We start from the raw sequence: 27712 nt of genomic DNA on the forward strand, positions 1-27712 counted from the left end.
ACCAAGTTTAGCTCAGTTCTGGGCATCTTTGAAATACCTATACAAACTTGTTCCTACATAGTAACTTGCAACTTTGAATGAGAATGTGCTTGCTTACAGCAACGTGCTATATGTTCTGAATGCCCGATTTGGGAATCTGTGTCAAAACTTTGTTAGGAATTATGTGATCCTTACTAGCTGGAAGTAAGGGAGATGGAGCATGAAGTTATTTCTAGGAGTTGGACACATACCAAGTTTAGCTCAGTTCTGGGCATCTTTGAAATACCTATACAAACTTGTTCCTACATAGTAACTTGCATCTTTGAATGAGAATGTGCTTGCTTACAGCAACGTGCTATATGTTCTGAATGCCCGAATTGGGAATCTGTGTCAAAATTTTGTTAGGAATTATGTGATCCTTACTAGCTGGAAGTAAGGGAGATGGGGCATGAAGTTATTTCTAGGAGTTGGACACATACCAAGTTTAGCTCAGTTCTGGGCATCTTTGAAATACCTATACAAACTTGTTCCTACATAGTAACTTGCAACTATGAATGAAAATGTGCTTGCTTACAGCAACGTGCTATATGTTCTGAATGCCCGAATTGGGAATCTGTGTCAAAACTTTGTTAGGAATTATGTGATCCTTACTAGCTGGAAGTAAGGGAGATGGGGCATGAAGTTATTTCTTGGAGTTGGACACATACCAAGTTTAGCTCAGTTCTGGGCATCTTTGAAATACCTATACAAACTTGTTCCTACATAGTAACTTGCAACTTTGAATGAGAATGTGCTTGCTTACAGCAACGTGCTATATGTTCTGAATGCCCGAATTGGGAATCTGTGTCAAAACTTTGTTAGGAATTATGTGATCCTTACTAGCTGGAAGTAAGGGAGATGGGGCATGAAGTTATTTCTAGGAGTTGGACACATACCAAGTTTAGCTCAGTTCTGTGCATCTTTGAAATACCTATACAAACTTGTTCCTACATAGTAACTTGCATCTTTGAATGAGAATGTGCTTGCTTAAGCAACGTGCTATATGTTCTGAATGCCCAAATTGGCAATCTGTGTCAAAACTTTGTTAGGAATGATGTGATCCTTACTAGCTGGAAGTAAGGGAGATGGGACATGAAGTTATTTCTAGGAGTTGGACACATACCAAGTTTAGCTCAGTTCTGGGCATCTTTGAAATACCTATACAAACTTGTTCCTACATAGTAACTTGCAACTTTGAATGAAAATGTGCTTGCTTACAGCAACGTGCTATATGTTCTGAATGCCCGAATTGGGAATCTGTGTCAAAACTTTGTTAGGAATTATGTGATCCTTACTAGCTGGAAGTAAGGGAGATGGGGCATGAAGTTATTTCTAGGAGTTGGACACATACCAAGTTTAGCTCAGTTCTGGGCATCTTTGAAATACCTATACAAACTTGTTCCTACATAGTAACTTGCATCTTTGAATGAGAATGTGCTTGCTTACAGCAACGTGCTATATGTTCTGAATGCCCGAATTGGGAATCTGTGTCAAAACTTTGTTAGGAATTATGTGATCCTTACTAGCTGGAAGTAAGGGAGATGGGGCATGAAGTTATTTCTAGGAGTTGGACACATACCAAGTTTAGCTCAGTTCTGGGCATCTTTGAAATACCTATACAAACTTGTTCCTACATAGTAACTTGCATCTTTGAATGAGAATCTGCTTGCTTACAGCAACGTGCTATATGTTCTGAATGCCCGAATTGGGAATCTGTGTCAAAACTTTGTTAGGAATTATGTGATCCTTACTAGCTGGAAGTAAGGGAGATGGGGCATGAAGTTATTTCTAGGAGTTGGACACATACCAAGTTTAGCTCAGTTCTGGGCATCTTTGAAATACGTATACAAACTTGTTCCTACATAGTAACTTGCAACTTTGAATGAGAATGTGCTTGCTTACAGCAACGTGCTATATGTTCTGAATGCCCGAATTGGGAATATGTGTCAAAACTTTGTTAGGAATTATGTGATCCTTACTAGATGGAAGTAAGGGAGTTGGGGCATGAAGGTATTTCTAGGAGTTGGACACATACCAAGTTTAGCTCAGTTCTGGGCATCTTTGAAATACCTATACAAACTTGTTCCTACATAGTAACTTGCAACTTTGAATGAAAATGTGCTTGTTACAGCAACGTGCTATATGTTCTGAATGCCCGAATTGGGAATCTGTGTCAAAACTTTGTTAGGAATTATGTGATCCTTACTAGCTGGAAGTAAGGGAGATGGGGCATGAAGTTATTACTAGGAGTTGGACACATACCAAGTTTAGCTCAGTTCTGGGCATCTTTGAAATACCTATACAAACTTGTTCCTACATAGTAACTTGCAACTTTGAATGAGAATGCGCTTGCTTACAGCAACGTGCTATATGTTCTGAATGCCCGAATTGGGAATCTGTGTCAAAACTTTGTTAGGAATTATGTGATCCTTACTAGCTGGAAGTAAGGGAGATGGGGCATGAAGTTATTTCTTGGAGTTGGACACATACCAAGTTTAGCTCAGTTCTGGGCATCTTTGAAATACCTATACAAACTTGTTCCTACATAGTAACTTGCATCTTTGAATGAGAATGTGCTTGCTTACAGCAACGTGCTATATGTTCTGAATGCCCGAATTGGCAATCTGTGTCAAAACTTTGTTAGGAATGATGTGATCCTTACTAGCTGGAAGTAAGGGAGATGGGGCATGAAGTTATTTCTAGGAGTTGGACACATACCAAGTTTAGCTCAGTTCTGGGCATCTTTGAAATACCTATACAAACTTGTTCCTACATAGTAACTTGCAACTTTGAATGAAAATGTGCTTGCTTACAGCAACGTGCTATATGTTCTGAATGCCCGAATTGGGAATCTGTGTCAAAACTTTGTTAGGAATTATGTGATCCTTACTAGCTGGAAGTAAGGGAGATGGGGCATGAAGTTATTTCTAGGAGTTGGACACATACCAAGTTTAGCTCAGTTCTGGGCATCTTTGAAATACCTATACAAACTTGTTCCTACATAGTAACTTGCATCTTTGAATGAGAATGTGCTTGCTTACAGCAACGTGCTATATGTTCTGAATGCACGAATTGGGAATCTGTGTCAAAACTTTTTTAGGAATTATGTGATCCTTACTAGCTGGAAGTAAGGGAGATGGGGCATGAAGTTATTTCTAGGAGTTGGACACATACCAAGTTTAGCTCAGTTCTGGGCATCTTTGAAATACCTATACAAACTTGTTCCTACATAGTAACTTGCATCTTTGAATGAGAATCTGCTTGCTTACAGCAACGTGCTATATGTTCTGAATGCCCGAATTGGGAATCTGTGTCAAAACTTTGTTAGGAATTATGTGATCCTTACTAGCTGGAAGTAAGGGAGATGGGGCATGAAGTTATTTCTAGGAGTTGGACACATACCAAGTTTAGCTCAGTTCTGGGCATCTTTGAAATACGTATACAAACTTGTTCCTACATAGTAACTTGCAACTTTGAATGAGAATGTGCTTGCTTACAGCAACGTGCTATATGTTCTGAATGCCCGAATTGGGAATATGTGTCAAAACTTTGTTAGGAATTATGTGATCCTTACTAGATGGAAGTAAGGGAGTTGGGGCATGAAGGTATTTCTAGGAGTTGGACACATAACAAGTTTAGCTCAGTTCTGGGCATCTTTGAAATACCTATACAAACTTGTTCCTACATAGTAACTTGCAACTTTGAATGAAAATGTGCTTGCTTACAGCAACGTGCTATATGTTCTGAATGCCCGAAATGGGAATCTGTGTCAAAACTTTGTTAGGAATTATGTGATCCTTACTAGCTGGAAGTAAGGGAGATGGGGCATGAAGTTATTACTAGGAGTTGGACACATACCAAGTTTAGCTCAGTTCTGGGCATCTTTGAAATACCTATACAAACTTGTTCCTACATAGTAACTTGCAACTTTGAATGAGAATGCGCTTGCTTACAGCAACGTGCTATATGTTCTGAATGCCCGAATTGGGAATCTGTGTCAAAACTTTGTTAGGAATTATGTGATCCTTACTAGCTGGAAGTAAGGGAGATGGGGCATGAAGTTATTTCTTGGAGTTGGACACATACCAAGTTTAGCTCAGTTCTGGGCATCTTTGAAATACCTATACAAACTTGTTCCTACATAGTAACTTGCATCTTTGAATGAGAATGTGCTTGCTTACAGCAACGTGCTATATGTTCTGAATGCCCGAATTGGCAATCTGTGTCAAATCTTTGTTAGGAATGATGTGAATCTTACTAGCTGGAAGTAAGGGAGATGGGGCATGAAGTTATTTCTAGGAGTTGGACACATACCAAGTTTAGCTCAGTTCTGGGCATCTTTGAAATACCTATACAAACTTGTTCCTACATAGTAACTTGCAACTTTGAATGAGAATGTGCTTGCTTACAGCAACGTGCTATATGTTCTGAATGCCCGAATTGGGAATCTGTGTCAAAATTTTGTTAGGAATTATGTGATCCTTACTAGCTGGAAGTAAGGGAGATGGGGCATGAAGTTATTTCTAGGAGTTGGACACATACCAAGTTTAGCTCAGTTCTGGGCATCTTTGAAATACCTATACAAACTTGTTCCTACATAGTAACTTGCAACTTTGAATGAGAATGTGCTTGCTTACAGCAACGTGCTATATGTTCTGAATGCCCGAATTGGCAATCTGTGTCAAAACTTTGTTAGGAATGATGTGATCCTTACTAGCTGGAAGTAAGGGAGATGGGGCATGAAGTTATTTCTAGGAGTTGGACACATACCAAGTTTAGCTCAGTTCTGGGCATCTTTGAAATACCTATACAAACTTGTTCCTACATAGTCACTTGCATCTTTGAATGAGAATCTGCTTGCTTACAGCAACGTGATATATGTTCTGAATGCCCGAATTGGGAATCTGTGTCAAAACTTTGTTAGGAATTATGTGATCCTTACTAGCTGGAAGTAAGTGAGATGGGGCATGAAGTTATTTCTAGGAGTTGGACACATACCAAGTTTAGCTCAGTTCTGGGCATCTTTGAAATACCTATACAAACTTGTTCCTACATAGTAACTTGCAACTTTGAATGAAAATGTGCTTGCTTAGAGCAACGTGCTATATGTTCTGAATGCCCGAATTGGGAATCTGTGTCAAAACTTTGTTAGGAATTATGTGATCCTTACTAGCTGGAAGTAAGGGAGATGGGGCATGAAGTTATTTCTAGGAGATGGACACATACCAAGTTTAGCTCAGTTCTGGACATCTTTGAAATACCTATACAAACTTGTTCCTACATAGCAACTTGCAACTTTGAATGAGAATGTGCTTGCTTACAGCAACGTGCTATATGTTCTGAATGCCCGAATTGGGAATCTGTGTCAAAACTTTGTTAGAAATTATGTGATCCTTACTAGATGGAAGTAAGGGAGTTGGGGCATGAAGGTATTTCTAGGAGTTGGACACATACCAAGTTTAGCTCAGTTCTGGACATCTTTGAAATACCTATACAAACTTGTTCCTACATAGTAACTTGCAACTTTGAATGAGAATGTGCTTGCTTACAGCAACGTGCTATATGTTCTGAATGCCCGAATTGGGAATCTGTGTCAAAACTTTGTTAGGAATTATGTGATCCTTACTAGCTGGAAGTAAGGGAGAGGGGGCATGAAGTTATTTCTAGGAGTTGGAGACATACCAAGTTTAGCTCAGTTCTGGGCATCTTTGAAATACCTATACAAACTTGTTCCTACATAGTAACTTGCAACTTTGAATGAGAATGTGCTTGCTTACAGCAACGTGCTATATGTTCTGAATGCCCGAATTGGGAATCTGTGTCAAAACTTTGTTAGGAATTATGTGATCCTTACTAGCTGGAAGTAAGGGAGATGGAGCATGAAGTTATTTCTAGGAGTTGGACACATACCTAGTTTAGCTCAGTTCTGGGCATCTTTGAAATACCTATACAAACTTGTTCCTATATAGTAACTTGCATCTTTGAATGAGAATGTGCTTGCTTACAGCAACGTGCTATATGTTCTGAATGCCCGAGTTGGGAATATGTGTGAAATCTTTGTTAGGAATTATGTGATCCTTACTAGCTGGAAGTAAGGGAGATGGGGCATGAAGTTATTTCTAGGAGTTGGACACATACCAAGTTTAGCTCAGTTCTGGGCATCTTTGAAATACCTATACAAACTTGTTCCTATATAGTAACTTGCATCTTTGAATGAGAATGTGCTTGCTTACAGCAACGTGCTATATGTTCTGAATGCCCGAGTTGGGAATATGTGTGAAATCTTTGTTAGGAATTATGTGATCCTTACTAGCTGGAAGTAAGGGAGATGGGGCATGAAGTTATTTCTAGGAGTTGGACACATACCAAGTTTAGCTCAGTTCTGGGCATCTTTGAAATACCTATACAAACTTGTTCCTACATATTAACTTGCAACTTTGAATGAGAATGTGCTTGCTTTCAGCAACGTGCTATATATTCTGAATGCCCGAATTGGGAATCTGTGTCAAAATTTGTTAGGAATTATGTGATCCTTACTAGCTGGAAGTAAGGGAGATGGGGCATGAAGTTATTTCTAGGAGTTGGACACATACCATGTTTAGCTCAGTTCTGGGCATCTTTGAAATACCTATACAAACTTGTTCCTACATACTATCTTGCAACTTTGAATGAGAATGTGCTTGCTTACAGCAACGTGCTATGTGTTCTGAATGCCCGAATTGGGAATCTGTGTCAAAACTTTGTTAGGAATTATGTGATCCTTACTAGCTGGAAGTAAGTGAGATGGGGCATGAAATTATTTCCAGGAGTTGGACACATACCAAGTTTAGCTCAGTTCTGGGCATCTTTGAAATACCTATACAAGCTTTTTCCTACATAGTAACTTGCAACTATGAATGAGAATGTGCTTGCTTACAGCAACGTGCTATATGTTCTGAATGCCCGAATTGGGAATCTGTGTCAAAACTTTGTTAGGAATTATGTGATCCTTACTAGCTGGAAGTAAGGGAGATGGGGCATGACGTTATTTCTAGGAGTTGGACACATACCAAGTTTAGCTCAGTTCTGGGCATCTTTGAAATACCTATACAAACTTGTTCCTACATAGTAACTTGCAACTTTGAATGAGAATGTGCTTGCTTACAGCAACGTGCTACATGTTCTGAATGCCCGAATTGGGAATCTGTGTCAAAACTTTGTTAGGAATTATGTGATCCTTACTAGCTGGAAGCAAGGGAGATGGGGCATGAAGTTATTTCTTGGAGTTGGAGACATACCAAGTTTAGCTCAGTTCTGGGCATCTTTGAAATACCTATACAAACTTGTTCCTACATAGTAACTTGCAACTTTGAATGAGAATGTGCTTGCTTACAGCAACGTGCTATATGTTCTGAATGCCCGATTTGGGAATCTGTGTCAAAACTTTGTTAGGAATTATGTGATCCTTACTAGCTGGAAGTAAGGGAGATGGAGCATGAAGTTATTTCTAGGAGTTGGACACATACCAAGTTTAGCTCAGTTCTGGGCATCTTTGAAATACCTATACAAACTTGTTCCTACATAGTAACTTGCATCTTTGAATGAGAATGTGCTTGCTTACAGCAACGTGCTATATGTTCTGAATACCCGAATTGGGAATCTGTGTCAAAACTTTGTTAGGAATTATGTGATCCTTACTAGCTGGAAGTAAGGGAGATGGGGCATGAAGTTGTTTCTAGGAGTTGGACACATACCAAGTTTAGCTCAGTTCTGGGCATCTTTGAAATACCTATACAAACTTGTTCCTACATAGTAACTTGCAACTTTGAATGAAAATGTGCTTGCTTACAGCAACGTGCTATATGTTCTGAATGCCCGAATTGGGAATCTGTGTCAAAACTTTGTTAGGAATTATGTGATCCTTACTAGCTGGAAGTAAGGGAGATGGGGCATGAACTTATTTCTAGGAGTTGGACACATACCAAGTTTAGCTCAGTTCTGGGCATCTTTGAAATACCTATACAAACTTGTTCCTACATAGTAACTTGCAACTATGAATGAAAATGTGCTTGCTTACAGCAACGTGCTATATGTTCTGAATGCCCGAATTGGGAATCTGTGTCAAAACTTTGTTAGGAATTATGTGATCCTTACTAGCTGGAAGTAAGGGAGATGGGGCATGAAGTTATTTCTTGGAGTTGGACACATACCAAGTTTAGCTCAGTTCTGGGCATCTTTGAAATACCTATACAAACTTGTTCCTACATAGTAACTTGCAACTTTGAATGAGAATGTGCTTGCTTACAGCAACGTGCTATATGTTCTGAATGCCCGAATTGGGAATCTGTGTCAAAACTTTGTTAGGAATTATGTGATCCTTACTAGCTGGAAGTAAGGGAGATGGGGCATGAAGTTATTTCTAGGAGTTGGACACATACCAAGTTTAGCTCAGTTCTGTGCATCTTTGAAATACCTATACAAACTTGTTCCTACATAGTAACTTGCATCTTTGAATGAGAATGTGCTTGCTTACAGCAACGTGCTATATGTTCTGAATGCCCAAATTGGCAATCTGTGTCAAAACTTTGTTAGGAATGATGTGATCCTTACTAGCTGGAAGTAAGGGAGATGGGACATGAAGTTATTTCTAGGAGTTGGACACATACCAAGTTTAGCTCAGTTCTGGGCATCTTTGAAATACCTATACAAACTTGTTCCTACATAGTAACTTGCAACTTTGAATGAAAATGTGCTTGCTTACAGCAACGTGCTATATGTTCTGAATGCCCGAATTGGGAATCTGTGTCAAAACTTTGTTAGGAATTATGTGATCCTTACTAGCTGGAAGTAAGGGAGATGGGGCATGAAGTTATTTCTAGGAGTTGGACACATACCAAGTTTAGCTCAGTTCTGGGCATCTTTGAAATACCTATACAAACTTGTTCCTACATAGTAACTTGCATCTTTGAATGAGAATGTGCTTGCTTACAGCAACGTGCTATATGTTCTGAATGCCCGAATTGGGAATCTGTGTCAAAACTTTGTTAGTAATTATGTGATCCTTACTAGCTGGAAGTAAGGGAGATGGGGCATGAAGTTATTTCTAGGAGTTGGACACATACCAAGTTTAGCTCAGTTCTGGGCATCTTTGAAATACCTATACAAACTTGTTCCTACATAGTAACTTGCATCTTTGAATGAGAATCTGCTTGCTTACAGCAACGTGCTATATGTTCTGAATGCCCGAATTGGGAATCTGTGTCAAAACTTTGTTAGGAATTATGTGATCCTTACTAGCTGGAAGTAAGGGAGATGGGGCATGAAGTTATTTCTAGGAGTTGGACACATACCAAGTTTAGCTCAGTTCTGGGCATCTTTGAAATACGTATACAAACTTGTTCCTACATAGTAACTTGCAACTTTGAATGAGAATGTGCTTGCTTACAGCAACGTGCTATATGTTCTGAATGCCCGAATTGGGAATATGTGTCAAAACTTTGTTAGGAATTATGTGATCCTTACTAGATGGAAGTAAGGGAGTTGGGGCATGAAGGTATTTCTAGGAGTTGGACACATACCAAGTTTAGCTCAGTTCTGGGCATCTTTGAAATACCTATACAAACTTGTTCCTACATAGTAACTTGCAACTTTGAATGAAAATGTGCTTGCTTACAGCAACGTGCTATATGTTCTGAATGCCCGAATTGGGAATCTGTGTCAAAACTTTGTTAGGAATTATGTGATCCTTACTAGCTGGAAGTAAGGGAGATGGGGCATGAAGTTATTACTAGGAGTTGGACACATACCAAGTTTAGCTCAGTTCTGGGCATCTTTGAAATACCTATACAAACTTGTTCCTACATAGTAACTTGCAACTTTGAATGAGAATGTGCTTGCTTACAGCAACGTGCTATATGTTCTGAATGCCCGAATTGGGAATCTGTGTCAAAACTTTGTTAGGAATGATGTGATCCTTACTAGCTGGAAGTAAGGGAGATGGGGCATGAAGTTATTTCTAGGAGTTGGACACATACCAAGTTTAGCTCAGTTCTGGGCATCTTTGAAATACCTATACAAACTTGTTCCTACATAGTAACTTGCAACTTTGAATGAGAATGTGCTTGCTTACAGCAACGTGCTATATGTTCTGAATGCCCGATTTGGGAATCTGTGTCAAAACTTTGTTAGGAATTATGTGATCCTTACTAGCTGGAAGTAAGGGAGATGGAGCATGAAGTTATTTCTAGGAGTTGGACACATACCAAGTTTAGCTCAGTTCTGGGCATCTTTGAAATACCTATACAAACTTGTTCCTACATAGTAACTTGCATCTTTGAATGAGAATGTGCTTGCTTACAGCAACGTGCTATATGTTCTGAATACCCGAATTGGGAATCTGTGTCAAAACTTTGTTAGGAATTATGTGATCCTTACTAGCTGGAAGTAAGGGAGATGGGGCATGAAGTTGTTTCTAGGAGTTGGACACATACCAAGTTTAGCTCAGTTCTGGGCATCTTTGAAATACCTATACAAACTTGTTCCTACATAGTAACTTGCAACTTTGAATGAAAATGTGCTTGCTTACAGCAACGTGCTATATGTTCTGAATGCCCGAATTGGGAATCTGTGTCAAAACTTTGTTAGGAATTATGTGATCCTTACTAGCTGGAAGTAAGGGAGATGGGGCATGAAGTTATTTCTAGGAGTTGGACACATACCAAGTTTAGCTCAGTTCTGGGCATCTTTGAAATACCTATACAAACTTGTTCCTACATAGTAACTTGCAACTATGAATGAAAATGTGCTTGCTTACAGCAACGTGCTATATGTTCTGAATGCCCGAATTGGGAATCTGTGTCAAAACTTTGTTAGGAATTATGTGATCCTTACTAGCTGGAAGTAAGGGAGATGGGGCATGAAGTTATTTCTTGTAGTTGGACACATACCAAGTTTAGCTCAGTTCTGGGCATCTTTGAAATACCTATACAAACTTGTTCCTACATAGTAACTTGCAACTTTGAATGAGAATGTGCTTGCTTACAGCAACGTGCTATATGTTCTGAATGCCCGAATTGGGAATCTGTGTCAAAACTTTGTTAGGAATTATGTGATCCTTACTAGCTGGAAGTAAGTGAGATGGGGCATGAAGTTATTTCTAGGAGTTGGACACATACCAAGTTTAGCTCAGTTCTGGGCATCTTTGAAATACCTATACAAACTTGTTCCTACATAGTAACTTGCATCTTTGAATGAGAATGTGCTTGCTTACAGCAACGTGCTATATGTTCTGAATGCCCAAATTGGCAATCTGTGTCAAAACTTTGTTAGGAATGATGTGATCCTTACTAGCTGGAAGTAAGGGAGATGGGACATGAAGTTATTTCTAGGAGTTGGACACATACCAAGTTTAGCTCAGTTCTGGGCATCTTTGAAATACCTATACAAACTTGTTCCTACATAGTAACTTGCAACTTTGAATGAAAATGTGCTTGCTTACAGCAACGTGCTATATGTTCTGAATGCCCGAATTGGGAATCTGTGTCAAAACTTTGTTAGGAATTATGTGATCCTTACTAGCTGGAAGTAAGGGAGATGGGGCATGAAGTTATTTCTAGGAGTTGGACACATACCAAGTTTAGCTCAGTTCTGGGCATCTTTGAAATACCTATACAAACTTGTTCCTACATAGTAACTTGCATCTTTGAATGAGAATGTGCTTGCTTACAGCAACGTGCTATATGTTCTGAATGCCCGAATTGGGAATCTGTGTCAAAACTTTGTTAGGAATTATGTGATCCTTACTAGCTGGAAGTAAGGGAGATGGGGCATGAAGTTATTTCTAGGAGTTGGACACATACCAAGTTTAGCTCAGTTCTGGGCATCTTTGAAATACCTATACAAACTTGTTCCTACATAGTAACTTGCATCTTTGAATGAGAATCTGCTTGCTTACAGCAACGTGCTATATGTTCTGAATGCCCGAATTGGGAATCTGTGTCAAAACTTTGTTAGGAATTATGTGATCCTTACTAGCTGGAAGTAAGGGAGATGGGGCATGAAGTTATTTCTAGGAGTTGGACACATACCAAGTTTAGCTCAGTTCTGGGCATCTTTGAAATACGTATACAAACTTGTTCCTACATAGTAAGTTGCAACTTTGAATGAGAATGTGCTTGCTTACAGCAACGTGCTATATGTTCTGAATGCCCGAATTGGGAATATGTGTCAAAACTTTGTTAGGAATTATGTGATCCTTACTAGATGGAAGTAAGGGAGTTGGGGCATGAAGGTATTTCTAGGAGTTGGACACATACCAAGTTTAGCTCAGTTCTGGGCATCTTTGAAATACCTATACAAACTTGTTCCTACATAGTAACTTGCAACTTTGAATGAAAATGTGCTTGCTTACAGCAACGTGCTATATGTTCTGAATGCCCGAATTGGGAATCTGTGTCAAAACTTTGTTAGGAATTATGTGATCCTTACTAGCTGGAAGTAAGGGAGATGGGGCATGAAGTTATTACTAGGAGTTGGACACATACCAAGTTTAGCTCAGTTCTGGGCATCTTTGAAATACCTATACAAACTTGTTCCTACATAGTAACTTGCAACTTTGAATGAGAATGCGCTTGCTTACAGCAACGTGCTATATGTTCTGAATGCCCGAATTGGGAATCTGTGTCAAAACTTTGTTAGGAATTATGTGATCCTTACTAGCTGGAAGTAAGGGAGATGTGGCATGAAGTTATTTCTTGGAGTTGTACACATACCAAGTTTAGCTCAGTTCTGGGCATCTTTGAAATACCTATACAAACTTGTTCCTACATAGTAACTTCCATCTTTGAATGAGAATGTGCTTGCTTACAGCAACGTGCTATATGTTCTGAATGCCCGAATTGGCAATCTGTGTCAAAACTTTGTTAGGAATGATGTGATCCTTACTAGCTGGAAGTAAGGGAGATGGGGCATGAAGTTATTTCTAGGAGTTGGACACATACCAAGTTTAGCTCAGTTCTGGGCATCTTTGAAATACCTATACAAACTTGTTCCTACATAGTAACTTGCAACTTTGAATGAGAATGTGCTTGCTTACAGCAACGTGCTATATGTTCTGAATGCCCGAATTGGCAATCTGTGTCAAAACTTTGTTAGGAATGATGTGATCCTTACTAGCTGGAAGTAAGGGAGATGGGGCATGAAGTTATTTCTAGGAGTTGGACACATACCAAGTTTAGCTCAGTTCTGGGCATCTTTGAAATACCTATACAAACTTGTTCCTACATAGTCACTTGCATCTTTGAATGAGAATCTGCTTGCTTACAGCAACGTGCTATATGTTCTGAATGCCCGAATTGGGAATCTGTGTCAAAACTTTGTTAGGAATTATGTGATCCTTACTAGCTGGAAGTAAGTGAGATGGGGCATGAAGTTATTTCTAGGAGTTGGACACATACCAAGTTTAGCTCAGTTCTGGGCATCTTTGAAATACCTATACAAACTTGTTCCTACATAGTAACTTGCAACTTTGAATGAAAATGTGCTTGCTTACAACAACGTGCTATATGTTCTGAATGCCCGAATTGGGAATCTGTGTCAAAACTTTGTTAGGAATTATGTGATCCTTACTAGCTGGAAGTAAGGGAGATGGGGCATGAAGTTATTTCTAGGAGATGGACACATACCAAGATTAGCTCAGTTCTGGACATCTTTGAAATACCTATACAAACTTGTTCCTACATAGCAACTTGCAACTTTGAATGAGAATGTGCTTGCTTACAGCAACGTGCTATATGTTCTGAATGCCCGAATTGGGAATCTGTGTCAAAACTTTGTTAGAAATTATGTGATCCTTACTAGATGGAAGTAAGGGAGTTGGGGCATGAAGGTATTTCTAGGAGTTGGACACATACCAAGTTTAGCTCAGTTCTGGACATCTTTGAAATACCTATACAAACTTGTTCCTACATAGTAACTTGCAACTTTGAATGAGAATGTGCTTGCTTACAGCAACGTGCTATATGTTCTGAATGCCCGAATTGGGAATCTGTGTCAAAACTTTGTTAGGAATTATGTGATCCTTACTAGCTGGAAGTAAGGGAGAGGGGGCATGAAGTTATTTCTTGGAGTTGGAGACATACCAAGTTTAGCTCAGTTCTGGGCATCTTTGAAATACCTATACAAACTTGTTCCTACATAGTAACTTGCAACTTTTAATGAGAATGTGCTTGCTTACAGCAACGTGCTATATGTTCTGAATGCCCGAATTGGGAATCTGTGTCAAAACTTTGTTAGGAATTATGTGATCCTTACTAGCTGGAAGTAAGGGAGATGGAGCATGAAGTTATTTCTAGGAGTTGGACACATACCTAGTTTAGCTCAGTTCTGGGCATCTTTGAAATACCTATACAAACTTGTTCCTATATAGTAACTTGCATCTTTGAATGAGAATGTGCTTGCTTACAGCAACGTGCTATATGTTCTGAATGCCCGAGTTGGGAATATGTGTGAAATCTTTGTTAGGAATTATGTGATCCTTACTAGCTGGAAGTAAGGGAGATGGGGCATGAAGTTATTTCTAGGAGTTGGACACATACCAAGTTTAGCTCAGTTCTGGGCATCTTTGAAATACCTATACAAACTTGTTCCTATATAGTAACTTGCATCTTTGAATGAGAATGTGCTTGCTTACAGCAACGTGCTATATGTTCTGAATGCCCGAGTTGGGAATATGTGTGAAATCTTTGTTAGGAATTATGTGATCCTTACTAGCTGGAAGTAAGGGAGATGGGGCATGAAGTTATTTCTAGGAGTTGGACACATACCAAGTTTAGCTCAGTTCTGGGCATCTTTGAAATACCTATACAAACTTGTTCCTACATACTATCTTGCAACTTTGAATGAGAATGTGCTTGCTTACAGCAACGTGCTATGTGTTCTGAATGCCCGAATTGGGAATCTGTGTCAAAACTTTGTTAGGAATTATGTGATCCTTACTAGCTGGAAGTAAGTGAGATGGGGCATGAAATTATTTCCAGGAGTTGGACACATACCAAGTTTAGCTCAGTTCTGGGCATCTTTGAAATACCTATACAAGCTTTTTCCTACATAGTAACTTGCAACTATGAATGAGAATGTGCTTGCTTACAGCAACGTGCTATATGTTCTGAATGCCCGAATTGGGAATCTGTGTCAAAACTTTGTTAGGAATTATGTGATCCTTACTAGCTGGAAGTAAGGGAGATGGGGCATGACGTTATTTCTAGGAGTTGGACACATACCAAGTTTAGCTCAGTTCTGGGCATCTTTGAAATACCTATACAAACTTGTTCCTACATAGTAACTTGCAACTTTGAATGAGAATGTGCTTGCTTACAGCAACGTGCTACATGTTCTGAATGCCCGAATTGGGAATCTGTGTCAAAACTTTGTTACAATTATGTGATCCTTACTAGCTGGAAGCAAGGGAGATGGGGCATGAAGTTATTTCTTGGAGTTGGAGACATACCAAGTTTAGCTCAGTTCTGGGCATCTTTGAAATACCTATACAAACTTGTTCCTACATAGTAACTTGCAACTTTGAATGAGAATGTGCTTGCTTACAGCAACGTGCTATATGTTCTGAATGCCCGATTTGGGAATCTGTGTCAAAACTTTGTTAGGAATTATGTGATCCTTACTAGCTGGAAGTAAGGGAGATGGAGCATGAAGTTATTTCTAGGAGTTGGACACATACCAAGTTTAGCTCAGTTCTGGGCATCTTTGAAATACCTATACAAACTTGTTCCTACATAGTAACTTGCATCTTTGAATGAGAATGTGCTTGCTTACAGCAACGTGCTATATGTTCTGAATGCCCGAATTGGGAATCTGTGTCAAAACTTTGTTAGGAATTATGTGATCCTTACTAGCTGGAAGTAAGGGAGATGAGGCATGAAGTTGTTTCTAGGAGTTGGACACATACCAAGTTTAGCTCAGTTCTGGGCATCTTTGAAATACCTATACAAACTTGTTCCTACATAGTAACTTGCAACTTTGAATGAAAATGTGCTTGCTTACAGCAACGTGCTATATGTTCTGAATGCCCGAATTGGGAATCTGTGTCAAAACTTTGTTAGGAATTATGTGATCCTTACTAGCTGGAAGTAAGGGAGATGGGGCATGAAGTTATTTCTTGGAGTTGGACACATACCAAGTTTAGCTCAGTTCTGGGCATCTTTGAAATACCTATACAAACTTGTTCCTACATAGTCACTTGCATCTTTGAATGAGAATCTGCTTGCTTACAGCAACGTGCTATATGTTCTGAATGCCCGAATTGGGAATCTGTGTCAAAACTTTGTTAGGAATTATGTGATCCTTACTAGCTGGAAGTAAGTGAGATGGGGCATGAAGTTATTTCTAGGAGTTGGAGACATACCAAGTTTAGCTCAGTTCTGGGCATCTTTGAAATACCTATACAAACTTGTTCCTACATAGTAACTTGCAACTTTGAATGAAAATGTGCTTGCTTACAGCAACGTGCTATATGTTCTGAATGCCCGAATTGGGAATCTGTGTCAAAACTTTGTTAGGAATTATGTGATCCTTACTAGCTGGAAGTAAGGGAGATGGGGCATGAAGTTATTTCTAGGAGTTGGACACATACCAAGTTTAGCTCAGTTCTGGGCATCTCTGAAATACCTATACAAACTTGTTCCTACATAGTAACTTGCATCTTTGAATGAGAATCTGCTTGTTTACAGCAACGTGCTATATGTTCTGAATGCCCGAATTGGGAATCTGTGTCAAAACTTTGTTAGGAATTATGTGATCCTTACTAGATGGAAGTAAGGGAGTTGGGGCATGAAGGTATTTCTAGGAGTTGGTCACATACCAAGTTTAGCACAGTTCTGGGCATCTTTGAAATACCTATACAACTTGTTCCTACATAGTAACTTGCAACTTTGAATGAGAATGTGCTTGCTTACAGCAACGTGCTATATGTTCTGAATGCCCGAATTGGGAATCTGTGTCAAAAGTTTGTTAGGAATTATGTGATCCTTACTAGCTGGAAGTAAGGGAGATGGGGCATGAAGTTGTTTCTAGGAGTTGGACACATACCAAGTTTAGCTCAGTTCTGGGCATCTTTGAAATACCTATACAAACTTGTTCCTACATAGTAACTTGCAACTTTGAATGAAAATGTGCTTGCTTACAGCAACTTGCTATATGTTCTGAATGCCCGAATTGGGAATCTGTGTCAAAACTTTGTTAGGAATTATGTGATCCTTACTAGCTGGAAGTAAGGGAGATGGGGCATGAAGTTATTAATTGGAGTTGGACACATACCAAGTTTAGCTCAGTTCTGGGCATCTTTGAAATACCTATACAAACTTGTTCCTACATAGTAACTTGCAACTTTGAATGAGAATGTGCTTGCTTACAGCAACGTGCTATATGTTCTGAATGCCCGAATTGGGAATCTGTGTCAAAACTTTGTTAGGAATTATGTGATCCTTACTAGCTGGAAGTAAGAGAGATGGGGCATGAAGTTATTTCTTGGAGTTGGAGACATACCAAGTTTAGCTCAGTTCTGGGCATCTTTGAAATACCTATACAAACTTGTTCCTACATAGTAACTTGCATCTTTGAATGAGAATGTGCTTGCTTACAGCAACGTGCTATATGTTCTGAATGCCCGAATTGGCAATCTGTGTCAAAACTTTGTTAGGAATGATGTGATCCTTACTAGCTGGAAGTAAGGGAGATGGGGCATGAAGTTATTTCTAGGAGTTGGACACATACCAAGTTTAGCTCAGTTCTGGGCATCTTTGAAATACCTATACAAACTTGTTCCTACATAGTAACTTGCAACTTTGAATGAAAATGTGCTTGCTTACAGCAACGTGCTATATGTTCTGAATGCCCGAATTGGGAATCTGTGTCACAACTTTGTTAGGAATTATGTGATCCTTACTAGCTGGAAGTAAGGGAGATGGGGCATGAAGTTATTTCTAGGAGTTGGACACATACCAAGTTTAGCTCAGTTCTGTGCATCTTTGAAATACCTATACAAACTTGTTCCTACATAGTAACTTGCATCTTTGAATGAGAATGTGCTTGCTTACAGCAACGTGCTATATGTTCTAAATGCCCGAATTGGCAATCTGTGTCAAAACTTTGTTAGGAATTATGTGATCCTTACTAGCTGGAAGTAAGGGAGATGGGGCATGAAGTTATTTCTAGGAGTTGGACACATACCAAGTTTAGCTCAGTTCTGGGCATCTTTGAAATACCTATACAAACTTGTTCTTACATAGTAACTTGCATCTTTTAATGAGAATCTGCTTGCTTACAGCAACGTGCTATATGTTCTGAATGCCCGAATTGGGAATCTGTGTCAAAACTTTGTTAGGAATTATGTGATCCTTACTAGCTGGAAGTAAGGGAGATGGGGCATGAAGTTATTTCTAGGAGTTGGACACATACCAAGTTTAGCTCAGTTGTGGGCATCTTTGAAATACGTATAGAAACTTGTTCCTACATAGTAACTTGCAACTTTGAATGAAAATGTGCTTGCTTACAGCAACGTGCTATATGTTCTGAATGCCCGAATAGGGAATATGTGTCAAAACTTTGTTAGGAATTATGTGATCCTTACTAGATGGAAGTAAGGGAGTTGGGGCATGAAGGTATATCTAGGAGTTGGACACATACCAAGTTTAGCACAGTTCTGGGCATCTTTGAAATACCTATACAAACTTGTTCCTACATAGTAACTTGCAACTTTGAATGAAAATGTGCTTGCTTACAGCAACGTGCTATATGTTCTGAATGCCCGAATTGGGAATCTGTGTCAAAACTTTGTTAGGAATTATGTGATCCTTACTAGCTGGAAGTAAGGGAGATGGGGCATGAAGTTATTTCTAGGAGTTCGACACATACCAAGTTTAGCTCAGTTCTGGGCATCTTTGAAATACCTATACAAACTTGTTCCTACATAGTAACTTGCAACTTTGAATGAGAATGTGCTTGCTTACAGCAACGTGCTATATGTTCTGAATGCCCGAATTGGGAATCTGTGTCAAAACTTTGTTAGGAATGATGTGATCCTTACTAGCTGGAAGTAAGGGAGATGGGGCATGAAGTTATTTCTAGGAGTTGGACACATACCAAGTTTAGCTCAGTTCTGGGCATCTTTGAAATACCTATACAAACTTGTTCCTACATAGTAACTTGCAACTTTGAATGAGAATGTGCTTGCTTACAGCAACGTGCTATATGTTCTGAATGCCCGAATTGGGAATCTGTGTCAAAACTTTGTTAGGAATGATGTGATCCTTACTAGCTGGAAGTAAGGGAGATGGGGCATGAAGTTATTTCTAGGAGTTGGACACATACCAAGTTTAGCTCAGTTCTGGGCATCTTTGAAATACCTATACAAACTTGTTCCTACATAGTAACTTGCAACTTTGAATGAGAATGTGCTTGCTTACAGCAACGTGCTATATGTTCTGAATGCCCGAATTGGCAATCTGTGTCAAAACTTTGTTAGGAATGATGTGATCCTTACTAGCTGGAAGTAAGGGAGATGGGGCATGAAGTTATTTCTAGGAGTTGGACACATACCAAGTTTAGCTCAGTTCTGGGCATCTTTGAAATACCTATACAAACTTGTTCCTACATAGTAGCTTGCATCTTTGAATGAGAATCTGCTTGCTTACAGCAACGTGCTATATGTTCTGAATGCCCGAATTGGGAATCTGTGTCAAAACTTTGTTAGGAATTATGTGATCCTTACTAGCTGGAAGTAAGGAAGATGGTGCATGAAGTTATTTCTAGGAGTTGGACACATATCAAGTTTAGCTCAGTTCTGGGCATCTTTGAAATACCTATACAAACTTGTTCCTACATAGTAACTTGCATCTTTGAATGAGAATGTGCTTGCTTAGAGCAACGTGCTATATGTTGTAAATGCCCGAATTGGCAATCTGTGTCAAAACTTTGTTAGGAATGATGTGATCCTTACTAGCTGGATGTAAGGGAGATGGGGCATGAAGTTACTTCTAGGAGTTGGACACATACCAAGTTTAGCTCAGTTCTGGGCATCTTTGAAATACCTATACAAACTTGTACCTACATAGTAACTTGCATCTTTGAATGAGAATCTGCTTGCTTACAGCAACGTGCTATATGTTCTGAATGCCCGAATTGGGAATCTGTGTCAAAACTTTGTTAGGAATTATGTGATCCTTACTAGCTGGAAGTAAGGGAGGTGGGGCATGAAGTTGTTTCTAGGAGTTGGACACATACCAAGTTTAGCTCAGTTCTGGGCATCTTTGATATACCTATACAAACTTGTTCCTTCATAGTAACTTGCAACTTTGAATGAAAATGTGCTTGCTTACAGCAACGTGCTATATGTTCTGAATGCCCGAATTGGGAATCTGTGTCAAAACTTTGTTAGGAATTATGTGATCCTTACTAGCTGGTAGTAAGGGAGATGGGGCATGAAGTTATTTCTAGGAGTTGGACACATACCAAGTTTAGCTCAGTTCTGGGCATCTTTGAAATACCTATACAAACTTGTTCCTACATAGTAACTTGCAACTTTGAATGAGAATGTGCTTGCTTACAGCAACGTGCTATATGTTCTGAATGCCCGAATTGGGAATCTGTGTCAAAACTTTGTTAGGAATTATGTGATCCTTACTAGCTGGAAGTAAGTGAGATGGGGCATGAAGTTATTTCTTGGAGTTGGAGACATACCAAGTTTAGCTCAGTTCTGGGCATCTTTGAAATACCTATACAAACTTGTTCCTACATAGTAACTTGCATCTTTGAATGAGAATCTGCTTGCTTACAGCAACGTGCTATATGTTCTGAATGCCCGAATTGGGAATCTGTGTCAAAACTTTGTTAGGAATTATGTGATCCTTACTAGCTGGTAGTAAGGGAGATGGGGCATGAAGTTATTTCTAGGAGTTGGACACATGCCAAGTTTAGCTCAGTTCTGGGCATCTTTGAAATACCTATACAAACTTGTTCCTACATAGTAACTTGCAACTTTGAATGAAAATGTGCTTGCTTACAGCAACGTGCTATATGTTCTGAATGCCCGAATTGGGAATCTGTGTCAAAACTTTGTTAGGAATTATGTGATCCTTACTAGCTGGAAGTAAGGGAGATGGGGCATGAAGTTATTTCTAGGAGTTGGACACATACCAAGTTTAGCTCAGTTCTGGGCATCTTTGAAATACCTATACAAACTTGTTCCTACATAGTAACTTGCATCTTTGAATGAGAATGTGCTTGCTTACAGCAACGTGCTATATGTTCTGAATGCCCGAATAGGGAATCTGTGTCAAAACTTTGTTAGGAATTATGTGATCCTTACTAGCTGGAAGTAAGGGAGATGGGGCATGAAGTTATTTCTTGGAGTTGGAGACATACCAAGTTTAGCTCAGTTCTGGGCATCTTTGAAATACCTATACAAACTTGTTCCTACATAGTAACTTGCATCTTTGAATGAGAATGTGCTTGCTTACAGCAACGTGCTATATGTTCTGAATGCCCGAATTGGCAATCTGTGTCAAAACTTTGTTAGGAATGATGTGATCCTTACTAGCTGGAAGTAAGTGAGATGGGGCATGAAGTTATTTCTAGGAGTTGGACACATAACAAGTTTAGCTCAGTTCTGGGCATCTTTGAAATACCTATACAAACTTGTTCCTACATAGTAACTTGCATCTTTGAATGAGAATCTGCTTGCTTACAGCAACGTGCTATATGTTCTGAATGCCCGAATTGGGAATCTGTGTCAAAACTTTGTTAGGAATGATGTGATCCTTACTAGCTGGAAGTAAGGGAGATGGGGCATGAAGTTATTTCTAGGAGTTGGACACATACCAAGTTTAGCTCAGTTCTGGGCATCTTTGAAATACCTATACAAACTTGTTCCTACATAGTAACTTGCAACTTTGAATGAAAATGTGCTTGCTTACAGCAACGTGCTATATGTTCTGAATGCCCGAATTGGGAATCTGTGTCAAAACTTTGTTAGGAATTATGTGATCCTTACTAGCTGGAAGTAAGGGAGATGGGGCATGATGTTATTTCTAGGAGTTGGACACATACCAAGTTTAGCTCAGTTCTGGGCATCTTTGAAATACCTATACAAACTTGTTCCTACATAGTAACTTGCAACTTTGAATGAAAATGTGCTTGCTTACAGCAACGTCCTATATGTTCTGAATGCCCGAATTGGGAATCTGTGTCACAACTTTGTTAGGAATTATGTGATCCTTACTAGCTGGAAGTAAGGGAGATGGGGCATGAAGTTATTGCTAGGAGTTGGACACATACCAAGTTTAGCTCAGTTCTGTGCATCTTTGAAATACCTATACAAACTTGTTCCTACATAGTAACTTGCATCTTTGAATGAGAATGTGCTTGCTTACAGCAACGTGCTATATGTTCTGAATGCCCGAATAGGGAATCTGTGTCAAAACTTTGTTAGGAATTATGTGATCCTTACTAGCTGGAAGTAAGGGAGATGGGGCATGAAGTTATTTCTAGGAGTTGGACACATACCAAGTTTAGCTCAGTTCTGGGCATCTTTGAAATACGTATACAAACTTGTTCCTACATAGTAACTTGCAACTTTCAATGAAAATGTGCTTGCTTACAGCAACGTGCTATATGTTCTGAATGCCCGAATTGGGAATATGTGTCAAAACTTTGTTAGGAATTATGTGATCCTTACTAGATGGAAGTAAGGGAGTTGGGGCATGAAGGTATTTCTAGGAGTTGGACACATACCAAGTTTAGCACAGTTCTGGGCATCTTTGAAATACCTATACAAACTTGTTCCTACATAGTAACTTGCAACTTTGAATGAAAATGTGCTTGCTTACAGCAACGTGCTATATGTTCTGAATGCCCGAATTGGGAATCTGTGTCAAAACTTTGTTAGGAATTATGTGATCCTTACTAGCTGGAAGTAAGGGAGATGGGGCATGAAGTTATTTCTAGGAGTTGGACACATACCAAGTTTAGCTCAGTTCTGGGCATCTTTGAAATACCTATACAAACTTGTTCCTACATAGTAACTTGCAACTTTGAATGAGAATGTGCTTGCTTATAGCAACGTGCTATATGTTCTGAATGCCCGAATTGGCAATCTGTGTCAAAACTTTGTTAGGAATGATGTGATCCTTACTAGCTGGAAGTAAGGGAGATGGGGCATGAAGTTATTTCTTGGAGTTGGACATATACCAAGTTTAGCTCAGTTCTGGGCATCTTTGAAATACCTATACAAACTTGTTCCTACATAGTAACTTGCATCTTTGAATGAGAATGTGCTTGCTTACAGCAACGTGCTATATGTTCTGAATGCCCGAATTGGCAATCTGTGTCAAAACTTTGTTAGGAATGATGTGATCCTTACTAGCTGGTAGTAAGGGAGATGGGGCATGAAGTTATTTCTAGGAGTTGGACACATACCAAGTTTAGCTCAGTTCTGGGCATCTTTGAAATACCTATACAAACTTGTTCCTACATAGTAACTTGCATCTTTGAATGAGAATCTGCTTGCTTACAGCAACGTGCTATATGTTCTGAATGCCCGAATTGGGAATCTGTGTCAAAACTTTGTTAGGAATTATGTGATCCTTACTAGCTGGAAGTAAGGGAGATGGGGCATGAAGTTATTTCTAGGAGTTGGACACATACCAAGTTTAGCTCAGTTCTGGGCATCTTTGAAATACCTATACAAACTTGTTCCTACATAGTAGCTTGCATCTTTGAATGAGAATCTGCTTGCTTACAGCAACGTGCTATATGTTCTGAATGCCCGAATTGGGAATCTGTGTCAAAACTTTGTTAGGAATTATGTGATCCTTACTAGCTGGAAGTAAGGGAGATGGGGCATGAAGTTATTTCTAGGAGTTGGACACATACCAAGTTTAGCTCAGTTCTGGGCATCTTTGAAATACCTATACAAACTTGTTCCTACATAGTAACTTGCATCTTTGAATGAGAATGTGCTTGCTTACTGCAACGTGCTATATGTTGTAAATGCCCGAATTGGCAATCTGTGTCAAAACTTTGTTAGGAATGATGTGATCCTTACTAGCTGGAAGTAAGGGAGATGGGGCATGAAGTTATTTCTTGGAGTTGGACACATACCAAGTTTAGCTCAGTTCTGGGCATCTTTGAAATACCTATACAAACTTGTTCCTACATAGTAACTTGCATCTTTGAATGAGAATGTGCTTGCTTACAGCAACGTGCTATATGTTCTGAATGCCCGAATTGGCAATCTGTGTCAAAACTTTGTTAGGAATGATGTGATCCTTACTAGCTGGAAGTAAGGGAGATGGGGCATGAAGTTATTTCTAGGAGTTGGACACATACCAAGTTTAGCTCAGTTCTGGGCATCTTTGAAATACCTATACAAACTTGTTCCTACATAGTAACTTGCAACTTTGAATGAGAATGTGCTTGCTTACAGCAACGTGCTATATGTTCTGAATGCCCGAATTGGGAATCTGTGTCAAAACTTTGTTAGGAATTATGTGATCCTTACTAGCTGGAAGTAAGGGAGATGGGGCATGAAGTTATTTCTTGGAGTTGGACACATACCAAGTTTAGCTCAGTTCTGGGCATCTTTGAAATACCTATACAAACTTGTTCCTACATAGTAACTTGGATCTTTGAATGAGAATGTGCTTGCTTACAGCAACGTGCTATATGTTCTGAATGCCCGAATTGGCAATCTGTGTCAAAACTTTGTTAGGAATGATGTGATCCTTACTAGCTGGAAGTAAGGGAGATGGGGCATGAAGTTCTTTCTAGGAGTTGGACACATATCAAGTTTAGCTCAGTTCTGGGCATCTTTGAAATACCTATACAAACTTGTTCCTACATAGTAACTTGCATCTTTGAATGAGAATCTGCTTGCTTACAGCAACGTGCTATATGTTCTGAATGCCCGAATTGGGAATCTGTGTCAAAACTTTGTTGGGAATTATGTGATCCTTACTAGCTGGAAGTAAGGGAGATGGGGCATGAAGTTATTTCTAGGAGTTGGACACATACCAAGTTTAGCTCTGTTCTGGGCATCTTTGAAATACCTATACAAACTTGTTCCTACATAGTAACTTGCATCTTTGAATGAGAATGTGCTTGCTTACAGCAACGTGCTATATGTTCTGAATGCCCGAATTGGGAATCTGTGTCAAAACTTTGTTAGGAATTATGTGATCCTTACTAGCTGGAAGTAAGGGAGATGGGGCATGAAGTTATTTCTAGGAGTTGGACACATACCAAGTTTAGCTCAGTTCTGGGCATCTTTGAAATACCTATACAAACTTGTTCCTACATAGTAACTTGCAACTTTGAATGAAAATGTGCTTGCTTACAGCAACGTGCTATATGTTCTGAATGCCCGAATTGGCAATCTGTGACAAAACTTTGTTAGGAATGATGTGATCCTTACTAGCTGGAAGTAAGGGAGATGGGGCATGAAGTTATTTCTAGGAGTTGGACACATACCAAGTTTAGCTCAGTTCTGGGCATCTTTGAAATACCTATACAAACTTGTTCCTACATAGTAGCTTGCATCTTTGAATGAGAATCTGCTTGCTTACAGCAACGTGCTATATGTTCTGAATGCCCGAATTGGGAATCTGTGTCAAAACTTTGTTAGGAATTATGTGATCCTTACTAGCTGGAAGTAAGGGAGATGGGGCATGAAGTTATTTCTAGGAGTTGGACACATACCAAGTTTAGCTCAGTTCTGGGCATCTTTGAAATACCTATACAAACTTGTTCCTACATAGTAACTTGCATCTTTGAATGAGAATGTGCTTGCTTACAGCAACGTGCTATATGTTGTAAATGCCCGAATTGGCAATCTGTGTCAAAACTTTGTTAGGAATGATGTGATCCTTACTAGCTGGATGTAAGGGAGATGGGGCATGAAGTTATTTCTAGGAGTTGGACACATACCAAGTTTAGCTCAGTTCTGGGCATCTTTGAAATACCTATACAAACTTGTACCTACATAGTAACTTGCATCTTTGAATGAGAATCTGCTTGCTTACAGCAACGTGCTATATGTTCTGAATGCCCGAATTGGGAATCTGTGTCAAAACTTTGTTAGGAATTATGTGATCCTTACTAGCTGGAAGTAAGGGAGGTGGGGCATGAAGTTGTTTCTAGGAGTTGGACACATACCAAGTTTAGCTCAGTTCTGGGCATCTTTGATATACCTATACAAACTTGTTCCTTCATAGTAACTTGCAACTTTGAATGAAAATGTGCTTGCTTACAGCAACGTGCTATATGTTCTGAATGCCCGAATTGGGAATCTGTGTCAAAACTTTGTTAGGAATTATGTGATCCTTACTAGCTGGAAGTAAGGGAGATGGGGCATGAAGTTATTTCTAGGAGTTGGACACATACCAAGTTTAGCTCAGTTCTGGGCATCTTTGAAATACCTATACAAACTTGTTCCTACATAGTAACTTGCATCTTTGAATGAGAATGTGCTTGCTTACAGCAACGTGCTATATGTTGTAAATGCCCGAATTGGCAATCTGTGTCAAAACTTTGTTAGGAATGATGTGATCCTTACTAGCTGGAAGTAAGGGAGATGGGGCATGAAGTTATTTCTAGGAGTTGGACACATACCAAGTTTAGCTCAGTTCTGGGCATCTTTGAAATACCTATACAAACTTGTTCCTACATAGTAACTTGCAACTTTGAATGAGAATGTGCTTGCTTACAGCAACGTGCTATATGTTCTGAATGCCCGAATTGGGAATCTGTGTCAAAACTTTGTTAGGAATTATGTGATCCTTACTAGCTGGAAGTAAGGGAGATGGGGCATGAAGTTATTTCTTGGAGTTGGACACATACCAAGTTTAGCTCAGTTCTGGGCATCTTTGAAATACCTATACAAACTTGTTCCTACATAGTAACTTGCATCTTTGAATGAGAATGTGCTTGCTTACAGCAACGTGCTATATGTTCTGAATGCCCGAATTGGCAATCTGTGTCAAAACTTTGTTAGGAATGATGTGATCCTTACTAGCTGGAAGTAAGGGAGATGGGGCATGAAGTTATTTCTAGGAGTTGGACACATACCAAGTTTAGCTCAGTTCTGGGCATCTTTGAAATACCTATACAAACTTGTTCCTACATAGTAACTTGCATCTTTGAATGAGAATCTGCTTGCTTACAGCAACGTGCTATATGTTCTGAATGCCCGAATTGGGAATCTGTGTCAAAACTTTGTTAGGAATTATGTGATCCTTACTAGCTGGAAGTAAGGGAGATGGGGCATGAAGTTATTTCTAGGAGTTGGACACATACCAAGTTTAGCTCAGTTCTGGGCATCTTTGAAATACCTATACAAACTTGTTCCTACATAGTAACTTGCAACTTTGAATGAAAATGTGCTTGCTTACAGCAACGTGCTATATGTTCTGAATGCCCGAATTGGGAATCTGTGTCACAACTTTGTTAGGAATTATGTGATCCTTACTAGCTGGAAGTAAGGGAGATGGGGCATGAAGTTATTTCTAGGAGTTGGACACATACCAAGTTTAGCTCAGTTCTGTGCATCTTGAAATACCTATACAAACTTGTTCCTACATAGTAACTTGCATCTTTGAATGAGAATGTGCTTGCTTACAGCAACGTGCTATATGTTCTGAGAGCCCGAATT

Source organism: Diceros bicornis, chromosome 6 (assembly GCF_020826845.1).
Source record: "Diceros bicornis minor isolate mBicDic1 chromosome 6, mDicBic1.mat.cur, whole genome shotgun sequence".
Lineage (NCBI taxonomy): Eukaryota > Metazoa > Chordata > Mammalia > Perissodactyla > Rhinocerotidae > Diceros > Diceros bicornis.